The sequence below is a fragment of the Pimephales promelas genome, chromosome 10, assembly GCF_988280905.1.
Source record: "Pimephales promelas chromosome 10, fPimPro1.hap1.1, whole genome shotgun sequence".
NCBI classification, from domain to species: Eukaryota; Metazoa; Chordata; class Actinopteri; order Cypriniformes; family Leuciscidae; genus Pimephales; species Pimephales promelas.
In genome coordinates this window covers 34,377,816-34,389,962 of record NC_142778.1, presented here as the reverse complement: position 1 = coordinate 34,389,962, position 12,147 = coordinate 34,377,816, and the positions used below count along the sequence as shown (strand labels likewise).

At 36.6% G+C, this 12,147-nt stretch overlaps 1 protein-coding gene across 5 annotated transcripts in view; it reads left to right on the top strand.

Annotated features, from left to right (window-relative positions):
* Positions 1-12,147, top strand: part of sipa1l3 (signal-induced proliferation-associated 1 like 3) — a 96,284-nt gene that overhangs the window by 32,016 nt on the left and 52,121 nt on the right. For 3 of the 5 annotated variants that reach the window (XM_039683847.2, XM_089116515.1, XM_039683848.2), the window contains exon 2: positions 9,766-9,889. The exons of the other annotated variants lie outside the window; for them this stretch is intronic. The gene's annotated coding sequence lies outside the window, so the exon portion shown is untranslated. The remainder of the gene's footprint in view (positions 1-9,765; positions 9,890-12,147) is intronic. 5 annotated transcript variants of the gene reach the window in all.

The window sequence follows — 12,147 nt, the reverse complement described above, 5'->3', positions numbered from 1 at the left end:
TCTCTGTGTGAATGGTGGTTGTTTATTGGTTTATTAATGAATACAATAATTGTTATTATTATTAATAGTATGAATAAACAGTTCTTCTGCAAAGTTAGTTGCCCTAAATGAGACACAAATATAGTTAACATGATTAATTAATTACAATATTTTGGTGGGCCAAGACCATGTCATTTTGCTTGACACTAAATGTTGTGTTTCTTGTTGTTGTTGCAGTTGTTATTTTCGTAGCTGTCTGGAATGAAGTTTTAATTAAGACGCTTTAATCTATGATTGACCCAATGTTAATCCAAAGTGAGTGTCTATCCTAGGGGAGATTTTCTTTTTTTTAAAGCGAAAACTAGAGGAAGGGAAGCTTTAGCATTCGGCAATGAAGATTCACTCCGGCCTGGCGTGCAAAGCCTCGTCTGTCCCCACCGGATGCTGTTCGTCCTCATCACTAGGTCCGTCAGTTCTTGTTAAGCTGTCTGCAGTGTTCTACAGTTACCGGTTGTGTCTTCGGCCCCTCATGGCACAGCTCTCTTCATACACATTCATTATGTGATGACACTCAATCACCGGACGGCATGAGTTGTCCCCCCAAATGGGCCTCCATGGACTCGCTGCTGTGTCTCGCCTAGCTAAATGTTAGTCACAGCATTTCACCTCAGGGATCAGATAAGTATCTTTGTATCTGTCAGTATATCATAACATTAATTAAATTGAGTTAAACTATAGATGCATGCCTGGACATGGTTTATGAAAATAATAAACGAAGAACCTGAGATGCTTGCATGCTAATGTAACTCCTCGTCTGTGAAAGTCCCTCAATGTCAGCGCTGATTCAGTCATACATCACACCAGTGCTATCTGCACTGCTTGGACTAACTGGTGTATGAATTGAATTGATGAGGTAAATAACAATAATTACTGCAACAGATCTTTCTAATGTGATCATTAAACTATCATTACAGTCAAGCTTTTTATTGTGCATCATGCAAAATTTAATACTTTAATGAAGTATTTAAAAAATAAAACGTTATGAAAATTGTATTGTATTTTTGTATGTATTGTATTTATGATTTTCTATTATTTGAAGTTTAGATAGATTATTACGGGTGTTGTGGAGTGGACAATATTCAAAAACATCTTTAGGAATTACAGCAGTTTTTTTATGGATGATTGTTTCCGCCACTGAATAAAAAAGAATACTAAGAATAATTGCGACTCTTATCGCACAATTGCGAGATATGAAGTCAGAATTGTGAGAAATAAAGTCACAATTGCGAGATATAAAGTCGGAATTCTGAATTAAAGTCGCAAATCTGAGAAATAAAGTCGCAATTCTGAGAAAGTCGCTTTTTTTATTTTTTTCTCTCACAATTGCTAGTTTACATCTCGCAATTCTGACTTTATAACACATAATTGCAAGTTTATATCATGTAATTCTTGCCATGAAACTTATCTCAGAATTGTGATCAGGCCAATTCTAACTCCTCCCCAATTCTAACTTCTGACTTTATATCATGCAATTCTGACTTTATAACACACAATTGCGACTATATCTTGCAATTGTGACTTTAAAATAAACAAAATTCGGACTTTATATCATGCAATTGCGACATTATATCTTGCAATTCTGACTTTATAACACGCAATTCTGACTTTATATCTTGTAATTCTGAGTATAACACGCAATTCTGACTTTATATCATGCAATTCTGACTTTATATCTCGCAATTCTGCATTTATCACGCAATTCTGACTATATATCTCGCAATTCTGACTATATATCTCGCAATTCTTCTGACTACATATTACGCAATTCTGCCTCTATCACGCAATTCTGACTATATATCTCGCAATTCTGACTTTATATCACGCAATTCTGACTTTATCACGCAATTCACTCAATTCTGACTTTATCACGCAATTCTGACTATATATCACGCAATTCTGACTTTTTTTATTATTTATTAATTATTTATTTTCCATTCTGTGGCGGAAACAAGCTTCCATAGTTTCTAGTGTTGACGACTCAATAATTGGAAACAAGTGAACATATCCAGCACTTCCTATGACCCCTTTTTTACACAGTAGTCATGTGTGCCAGCTAGAGTGTATTCTGTCATGTGTGTGTGTGTGTGTGTGTACATTCGCTCTCTCGGGAGACTGATGTAGCTCTAGCAGCTGTGGGGATGTAATTCAGTCCTGTAGGCTGTCATCATTATCGGGACCCCTGCGGTTGTTGGCTGTTTTAGAAGTTTGCCAACAGAGAGACTGAGAAAGTGGGGACACAGTTTCGTCTATAGAAGAGAGTATATACATTTAAAAAAAAGTAAAATAATACAGATAAAGGGGATAAAAAGAACTACAGAAAGTGTCTAAGGAAATGAATGGAGGACTGGGCTTTGCACCGGGTAGTTATAGGAACTTAGTTATAGGAACTATAGCCACCAGGCTAGTTCCCCGAGAACTAAAAGTTCCTCTAGGCCATTTTCCTGGTTGCATTTACACAACCACTCGTTGTTGAACTTGTGACTTATTTTGATGGCACTGAGAACGCCATAGCCTGAGCACACAGCTCTCCAATTCTCCATCTTCATTAGTTTATGATCTGTGTCCTGTACTGTTGCGCAAAGAAAGTTACCAGTATCCGAATAGTATAGTGTTTTGCTGTGTGGTTGATGCCCAATGTCACTAGCTTGGTCCCCTCAAAGTCGCATCGCATGTTCAAAGGTTGAAAGGTCCATCTATCACTGTTTTAGCGTACACTTACGTCACTATTAGTGTCTATTGTGCTGGGTTAGACCATACAACCCAAAGGAGGAGCTAATTTAGTTCCCACAAAAGACGTTCCTATAGAACTAAAATCATTCCCAGTTCCTGCGGTGTGAACACGCCAAAAAGTACTTCCGGTATTAGATCTATGGAAAGGTTCCTCCGGTGCGAAACTGAGGAGGAGATGAGTGTTGTTCTCTGGCTGAAGAGTTGGAGGCAGACAGCTGGAGGAAATGGCCTGAATCTTGCATTCCTGCTCTGGGTCAAACATGAGTCTGAGAGACCCTGCCAGATCCCCAGTTCCTGGAGGATCTGTTCAAACAAAAGAACTGTGTTTCTGAAAGCATGTAATATATTGCTTTTTGGGTTGATGCAGATCATACTTGGATCATTCAAAGAATGTCAATGTGTGCGAATCAAAACCCTTGACAATCTCATTTGATATTGTTATAGTATAGTGGCCTTGCTTAGGTCACATTTATAAATGGATTGACACTATCATTCAAATTATTTTCCAGCAAGGAATCAGCATTCAGTTGATCAAAAGTGACAGTAAAGACAAAACTTCTTTTTCAAATAAATGCTGTTCTTTTGACCTTTCTGTTTATAAAAGAATCCTGAAAAAAGTATCACGGTTTCTTTCTATAGTAAGCAGCATGGCTGTTTTCGACACTGAAATTAATCAGAAATGTTTTTGAGCAGCATATAATCATATTAGAGTGATTTCTTAAGGATCATGTGACACTGAAGACTGGAGTAATGATGCTGAAAAATTCATCTTTAAATCACAGGAATAAATTACATTTTAATATTAAAAGAGAGAAGTTATTTAAAAATGTAATATTTCACAATACATTTATTTCTGCATTTTTTATAAAAAAAAAAATGGGAGCGTAAGAGACAGAAAAAAAATATGTATTACAAAATATAGGAAAGCTTTTGTTTGTTAGGTTTTTTATTATTTAGAAAATTATATATTCTCTATTTAGAATACAGTAAAAAGTATTTGGACACTAGATGATTAGATCATTACTCATGTTTAGATCACTAATCAAATACCTGTGAACTTGAAATCCACTGATCTATTAAAAATGAGACGTTGTTAGCGAATGGCTGCACTGCTCTATATATTAGCATTGTCAGTTAGAAAATCAATTGTGGTCACACTAATGTCTACTTGATTTAGTAATATTGAAGGCTCCTGATGGTGTCATCGGGATACATTTTCCTACAATACTTATGTAACGCTGGCATGCCCATACAAAAGTCAATTGGAAATGGATTAATTTGGGTGCCAGGTAGAAATAAGTCTACCAAAAACACAAGCATTTAACCCAGGATAACTCAATAAGCCACCAGTTACACAAAACAAATGTATAGTCATGGAGTTCATTCACAAAAAAACAAACTATTTAGTGTGTAAAAATCCATATTATTACTTTAAAGGGGTCATGAAGTGGCATTTAAAAAAATTATACTGTTGTCTGAGGTCAACTTTTGACATTCGCTTTGTTTTTGCATTCAAAAACATCAAAATGAATAAGTAACAGGCTATTTTGTACCCTAGTTTTGAGCCTAGCTTAAAAACGGTCTTTTTTTATGGCCGTCTTGCACTGAAGACTTGTGTTTGGTGTGTTAGTTAATGTGAGTGTGTGTCACTGAAATGAATGCAAGAAGGCCTCAGAGGAAGACTTTTGAGGAGAAGTGGTTTTGAAGTACCTGAGCTTTAGCACCATAGTGCTGTCACCATAGTTTTTAAGCTACCAAGAATTAAACCTTTCGTCCCTTATATTGTCATGAAGAAGCCATTGTAACGGCTTGCACTGTGACCCCTGTTGAGCTTAAGTCTGGAGGGAAAGCGAAACTGCAAGGGATTATAATTAGCATCTCTTCACTTCGACTGGGTTGATGTTTCCTCCTGTTGCATAATTTCTAGCACTTCTTGGAACTGAAAGGGAGTAATTAGTCATCAGACGTAATAGATGGAAATTGCTCTTTGGCAGCTCTCCCACTGATTGTCATTGAGAGATCTCTTTAAAGCAGTCGAGATGTTTGTAATGGCTGTCCTGAGCTCTAAGAGTTCGGCTTATGTAATCTCGGGTTTCTCAGGGGTTTTTTGACTGCTTCGCGTTTGAAAAAGTACCATCAACACGTGAATCATAAAGCTGTGAGAATGTGAGGGCGACTTTACTTTTGACATCAGACGGCGAGAATGAATGTGCATCCCAACATCAGATGACGCCTCACATGACGCCGTGATGGAGACACAATAGTGTGCATTTCTGTGTTTATGATATGAATCCAGCACCGGTGTGGGCTTTATCATGGATCTGCGAACTTAGATAGATTCGGACTTAGAAGAGCGGAGGCTGGTTTGGGGTGTTAGAGATGAGATAATGCTGAGAGATTGATTCTTGGGAAACCATGAATAGCTCTTTGTTCTCTCTGAGTTTGAAGTGAAGTTTTCTATATGTGCTTATTCTCAAGTCGTAAATAAAAGAGATCTTGCCTCGGCGACATGTAAAGGATGTTGTTGTGTGTGTTGTTGCAGTCGCAGCCATACTGAGACTGTGCCTGAGGCTGAAGCTTTCCCATATCAAGGTCAAACTCAGCACTCTTTTACCCCTCGTCTCTTTTAACACACTTTTTATGCATTTTGTCTAGTTTGGCTGAAAGAAACCGAATAAATAAAAAATTTCAGCTAATTTTTTTTTTTTTGGAAGACTGAAACAATAGTTCCCTAATCCCTAATTACTTGTGATTCCAAGTCATGATTCGATTCCAAAACGATTCTTGCTCAACTTTTTTTACTCATTAATAAAGCAGTTTGCCGACTTGTAAAGCAATAATATGGGTAACCAAACAGTTGATGGCGCATAATCTATTTGGTTACCAACATTCTTTTTTTTTTTGTATATATTTTTATTGATTTTATACAAACAATAAACAAACAAGCCCAGCTATTACCAACATACAAAACAGGGGAAAAATTATTCACACACATAAATTGCACATCACGTTACATCACATAATGTACATTATTGTTTACAACAAAACACATACATATATAAAAAAATTATTATAAAAAATAATAAATAAATAAAAAAATAAAATTCAAAAGAATTTACGACTTATTGGTGAAGACAAAATGTGGTCTCCCATCCTGCAGCAAACTAGCAAGATCACTAGGAAGGTGGTCAAGAAAAGGTTGCCAAACATTATAAAACAAATTGGCATTGCCCCTTAATATGCCACTGAGGTGTTCCAGAGGAAAAACCTTAAATATTTCTCTGTACCACTGTGTGACCAAGGGAGGTTTTTCCTCAATCCACTGGAACAAATCACAACGCATTGCTAAAAGTAAGAGTTTACCCATTAACAACAGTTGCCCTGCAGATAGAGAGAGCTGCTCTAGATGTAGATTCAGAAGGAGCAAGACTGGTTCTGATTTAACCGTTTTGTGAAAAATTTAACTTAGCTCCTGAGAAATATTCCTCCAATACCTGAGTATTAAGGGACACTGCCAAATACAACGATAGTAGGTCCCTAATTCTTTCTTACACTTCCTACAGAAGGGAGAAACTTGAGGGTTGATCTTGTTTTGAAAATTGACCAACATTCTTTAAATATATTCTTTTGTGTTCAGGTTTGGGACAACTTGAGGTTGAGTAAATGATTCAAATGATCAAAAAAAATCATATTTGGGTGAACTGTCCCTTTAAATGTTATATTAGTGATTCTCCGATGACACGTTTTTACAGTGTCAGCAAGCATATGTTTAGTGCACACAATTAGGAAATCTACAACAGGTCAGCATGTTAGCAGTGTGACCAAAGTGGATGCTTAAGTTGCAATATGCAAAATTTGTTTAACTGGTTTAATTTATCACACAACACTGTGATCAGCATACTGATGTCAATTTCGCCATTACTCAAATTGAATTACTCACATTTTTGGTTTTGTTTTTTGTCTAAATGCTCAAGTTTCTTTGCCCTGCGCCTCGTTATACTACGATGAGAGTGAACAAACTCCCCACAGTGGATTTTACATTTGAATTCATCAGCAGATCGCCATGGCTGTACTGTAAACGCACTGCTATTTGGACCGAAATATCTATCTGTATCACACATCCCAGCCTCAGAAGGTTGATAGCGAGCCCTCGGTTCTGTCATGGTTGCGTCTCAATAACAGGATGTTGTGTTTCCACTGTCACCCTTCCAACCGTTGTAATCCTCAGCTGTCAGGACGGTGACAAGATGCTGAATTTGAAATAAGAGTGGGCAATTGTCCACAAGAGCTTCCCAGAGACCTTTTAACGTATTTGGGGCAGCAGCCCTGAAGTAGAACAGTTGAGCCGAGGACACTCTTGTACTGTCAAAGCAGCATAACTATAAAGATATTACATGCCATTTCAGGATAACTCTGAGAGATTGTGCTGTACGTGTCTCACTCGTTTGCCTGAAAACTTCGGAAGTCAGAGAGACTGAAATAGTCACACTAATAAAACCAGTTTTTACAATATTCATGTGGTTTAGATTGATTAATCCTAATATGTGGCTCTCCTTTGCAAACGTGACTGCATACGTGAGCTGATATTTTGAATTTGGACTGCAGTACCGATCCCGACCACTAGTTGTCATTCTTACAGGCCGCACATTTAACAGTGAAGGGTCTTCTATAAAGATATGATTTATAGGCTAACCTAAAGATTGATACAGATTATATGTTAAAATGTTGAATTAAGCGAACATTTTATGCACGGCATTGAAATATTTGAAAACAGAACGAATACTGTGAGATGATATAGATAAACTATACTGTTCGAAAGCTTGGGTTTTGAAATATTATTACAGTTTGAAATAACTTTTTTTTATTTTAATATATTTTCAAATTATAATTTTTTTTCCTATGATTCAATGAGTTTTCAGCATCATTACTCCAGTCTTCGGTGTCACATGATCATTCAGGAATCATCTAATATGATGATTTGGTGCTCAAAGAAACATTTATTATCAGTTGATTAGGGCTGCACAATATATCAAAATATTGCAAATGTATATATCGCGATATGCAATAACTGGCGTCATGAATAAAAGGCAGAGAAAATCACTCACTGGCTGAATAACTTTTGTAGCTTTAAGAATCAGTATATATTTAATTCATATATTTTCAGTGAAAACGAAGCAGTGTTTTATTTTTAAATTTGAGTATTCATGTTCTGTTGTTAAGGCCTGCCTGAAACCCTAAAGCCCGTCGTTAACTCTGATGTTAAAATAACACTTCTTATGAGACAATAAAACACTGCCATTCACTTTCAGAAGTTGTAAGGGTGTTTTCTCGTCACGAAAAGAATGTGAAACGCGTACGTAGGTTATATAATTTTAAATATATTCTAAAGATATTTCAAGTTCATTTTACACACTTTAAGCATTATCGTATCGCATATTGAGTTATCGCATTTTTTTTTCTTCAATATCGTGCAGCCCTAGTGTTGATTTATTGAAGATTGTTTTGATGAATTGAAAGTTTAAAAGAACATAATCAATCTTTTGTAACGTGTTAAATGTCTATTTTGATCAATGTGTAAATGTATTAATTTATTTTTTAAAAAGACCTCAAATTTTATAACGGTTTTGTGAAAGATAATACAAGCAGACATCATGCATTATCCATTTAATGCCAAATATCTGCTTTTTTGGGATTATGTAAACATATTATCCTTTTATAGAAGTATAGATGTCTAGATTTTTTTTTCTTCTCATTTTCTTTTTTTTGTGACAAATTTGTTCCATTCTATCACATAATGATAGTGAGTCTTACATGAAGGCATTTATACCTGGCAGCAGGTGAACCTGAACCCAGCTTAATTGTTCAGGACTATCTTAAACCCAGTTAGTTGACTATTCGTTCCTGGAATCCACTAATTGATTTTGGAAACATGTTTTTTTTTTATCTCTACATGCCAAAGACAAGCATGCATATGCATCCTTTAGGCCTCTGCACAGAACGCTGTCTGTGTGCCTAACCTCAAAATACCCTTTCTCTGCCCACTGCCTTAGTGTGCTGTATTTTGAGTCTTGGCAGGCCTAATTGGATGAAGTGGAGCATGCTGTAATGTGTTGTCATGGTGAAGCAGCGCTGGGTTGTAATGTGATTTGCTGTAGTGGCAGTCAGAGCTGTAAATTCTCACTGATGGAATCAGGAGTGCGTCAGACGCCCAGTGTGAACTAAACGTAGGTGTGTATCGCCCAAAGTCCGCGATCCGGCATTGGTGCACACCGTTACCACCACACTCACACACTTACTTGCTTCACCTTCACACAAACAGTCGGGAGGGGAAATAGAGCTGAATTGATCAGTATTGATGGCCGGGGAGTCAGTCAGGCCATAATGTTTGACACCGCAGGGAATGTTTGTGTGCCGGAGCGTGTCTCCCTTGTATGAGAGTGTGTGTTCGTATAGAAGGTCAGGAACACACACACACACTTTTATCTTTCCCTCTAAAACAGCTTGTCTATGCCTGTATGAGATAGATAAACCCAAAATTCATGAGCTATGAATCAGGCTTAGGCTGCCTTTGATGTCCTATACTACGAGGAGACATTCCAAAGCCGTGTGTGTGTGTGTGTGTGTGAGAGAAGAGTGAACCGTATTAGCGGTACGAAGGCGAGAGCAGCAGCTGTCAGCTTGTACCCATCAGTTTTGCTTTGACTCTATTGTTTTGTGGAGACAGTGGGTAAATGCCTGCGGGCTGGCACTGCCACACACACACACACACATCTACTGTTATTTCATGGATGTTGTATCACACCTTGTGTGTTGTAATTCATAATATCAAGCTTATGTACCATGTCATTTTCTCTTGTTGTGTTTCTCTCCTGATTCTCAAAAACACTCGCTGACACACACACAACTCGTAATGCTAGCTTGTACTGTTGTTCTGGTGAGCTGCTGTTTCTATAGCAGCAGGTAGTAATGCTAACGTCTCACTCTGGTCTCTGACAGATCACTCCATCCTCTGACGGCTGGCTGACGCCCACATAAAGGAACTGACCGACCCAGAGCTCATGGATTCCTTAGTACTGGGATTTTGCTTAAATATGACCTAGAACTGGGGATTCATTATACTGTAAGTTTCCTCATCTTGATGGCAGTGTCTTAATCTAGTGAGATCATTACCTGGATACCATTATTGCGCATCGTTTCTCAAAATCTAGTGAGCTCACTGCCTAGATGGCATGTTTTAGCTTCATAGATATATTGGAGCATTTTATTTCAATTGTTTGACTTGTTTTAATAAATTAATAAAGTTGAACCAACACTTTACAGTCCCTCCAGGATTTCACGATTTTTTTTTTTGTGATTTTTGCGATCAAAATGACTGATTTTGTGGTGGTAATTTCCAAAAATTTGTGAAAAAATTTGCGATTTATATATAACATTTACCATAATAGTATTCAGTCCTTCCAGAAAAACGCGGAGTTTTTTTGTGATTGTTGCGGGCAAAAATCCTTGATTACGTGGCCCGTTTTCTTTAAAAATGCGATGGAAAGAATATGCGGGATATTTATGCAATTTTATGGGATGAAATTGCAGGAATTTGCAAAAATTGAGGGAACTTGCAAAAATTGCGGTTTGATAAAAAAGAGAAAAAAAGTGATTCCCCCAACACCCTGTTCTCACTAGGCTAATGTAAGAGTCATTTCTTATTACTTCCTTTGATAAGCAAGCATACTACATCATAGAAAGTGCTGGGAATATTTAATTTCTTATCTCTTGTTTTATTTCAGACTGTAACGAGTGTAAATAAGGTGTGGCCCCTTTAAGAGCTGCGCGCTCCCTGTTGAGCTCTCTGCAGTGTTATATGTGCGCCACAAACACCCCATGTGTGCGGGTAATTTCTGTTTGACGCTACTTCTTTTATATTATGTTGTTTGTTGTAACGATGTGACGGTAGAACGTGTGACAGACCGTTATACGAGTTCGATTTGTGAGATGTCAATCGCCTCTGTGAGTCTGTCTGGCGTCGCGTAATTGCGTCACTTCATAACGTTCCCATGGAAACAGGGGGAAATGGCTGCTCTTGTGTGAAGCAAACGCAACATTTTACAACTTTCTGCTAAGATACATGTGACTTTTTTTGCAACGAAAATGCGAGGATTATGAAATTATGCAAACCCCACATATTTTGCACGGAAATCGGCAATTTATGCGGCGAAAGTGCGGCGTATTTGAAAAAATGCGGCCCCCGCATAAATATGCGGACTTTGGCTGATTTTGCATTGAATTCAGCGATCGCATAATCGCGTTTTTCTGGAGGGACTGACTTTAGATGCCAGTGAAGTTTCAAATTCCTGATTCCAGTTTTCATACTACAACAAAATCGAATAGCCCAACTAATCATAAATTAAATACAATTAAACAGTCAGTAATGATAAATAAACAAATTGTAGGAGCACACATAAATACACAAAACAGTGCTTTAAGTTTTTCAGGTACAGTAATAGGTTAAGGTTTAACAGTAGTTTTCAGGTACTGAAATTGAAAAATTAAATGTAACATAACAATCCATAGTCCTCACTGTATTCATTATTTTAGGGCTGTCAAAGTTTAATCACATCCAAAATAAAAGTTTGTGTTTACATAATATGGGTGCACTGTATATAAATATATAAATACACACACATGCTTGTATATATTTAAGAAATATTTTCATGTATATACTGTATATAGATTTATATATAATCTATATTAGAAATAAATATAAATATTTTATATATAAATAATATTTTTTCTTAAATATACATGCATGTGTATATATATATATATATATATATATATACACACACAAAATATCTAAAAAATATCTAGGTTTTGGACAAACCCAGCCATTGGGTTAAATTTTGTAATTTAATTTTTAACCCAACATTTCAGTTTGTCCATATTTGACCCAAAGTTGGGTTAAAACAACCCAGCATTTTGTAGTGAGCTGACTTTCTAGACAGCATTTCTGAGCTACATAGGTATATCATAAAATTAAATTCTACATGTTTGATTTTTTTTTTCTCTTTAAAAAAATTGTTTATAAAGGGGGACCATGTACAATTTTTATTTTTTAACATTTAAATGTTTCAATTTCATGCATTGTACCGGATTTAGCCAAAAGCTAATTTTCATCCATAGTCCCTGTAGATGACATGAGCAAATCACAGAGATGTTGGAATGATTAATATTGTGTGTTCACTATCGGGCATGTTTGAGCATCATAGACATTTTAGAAAGTTTGATTTATCGCGTATGATTCAACACTCAATATTTAGTGAGCCGATTACCTATCAATATAGATAACATTTTTGTACACCATAGACATGTTGTAACATTCAAATT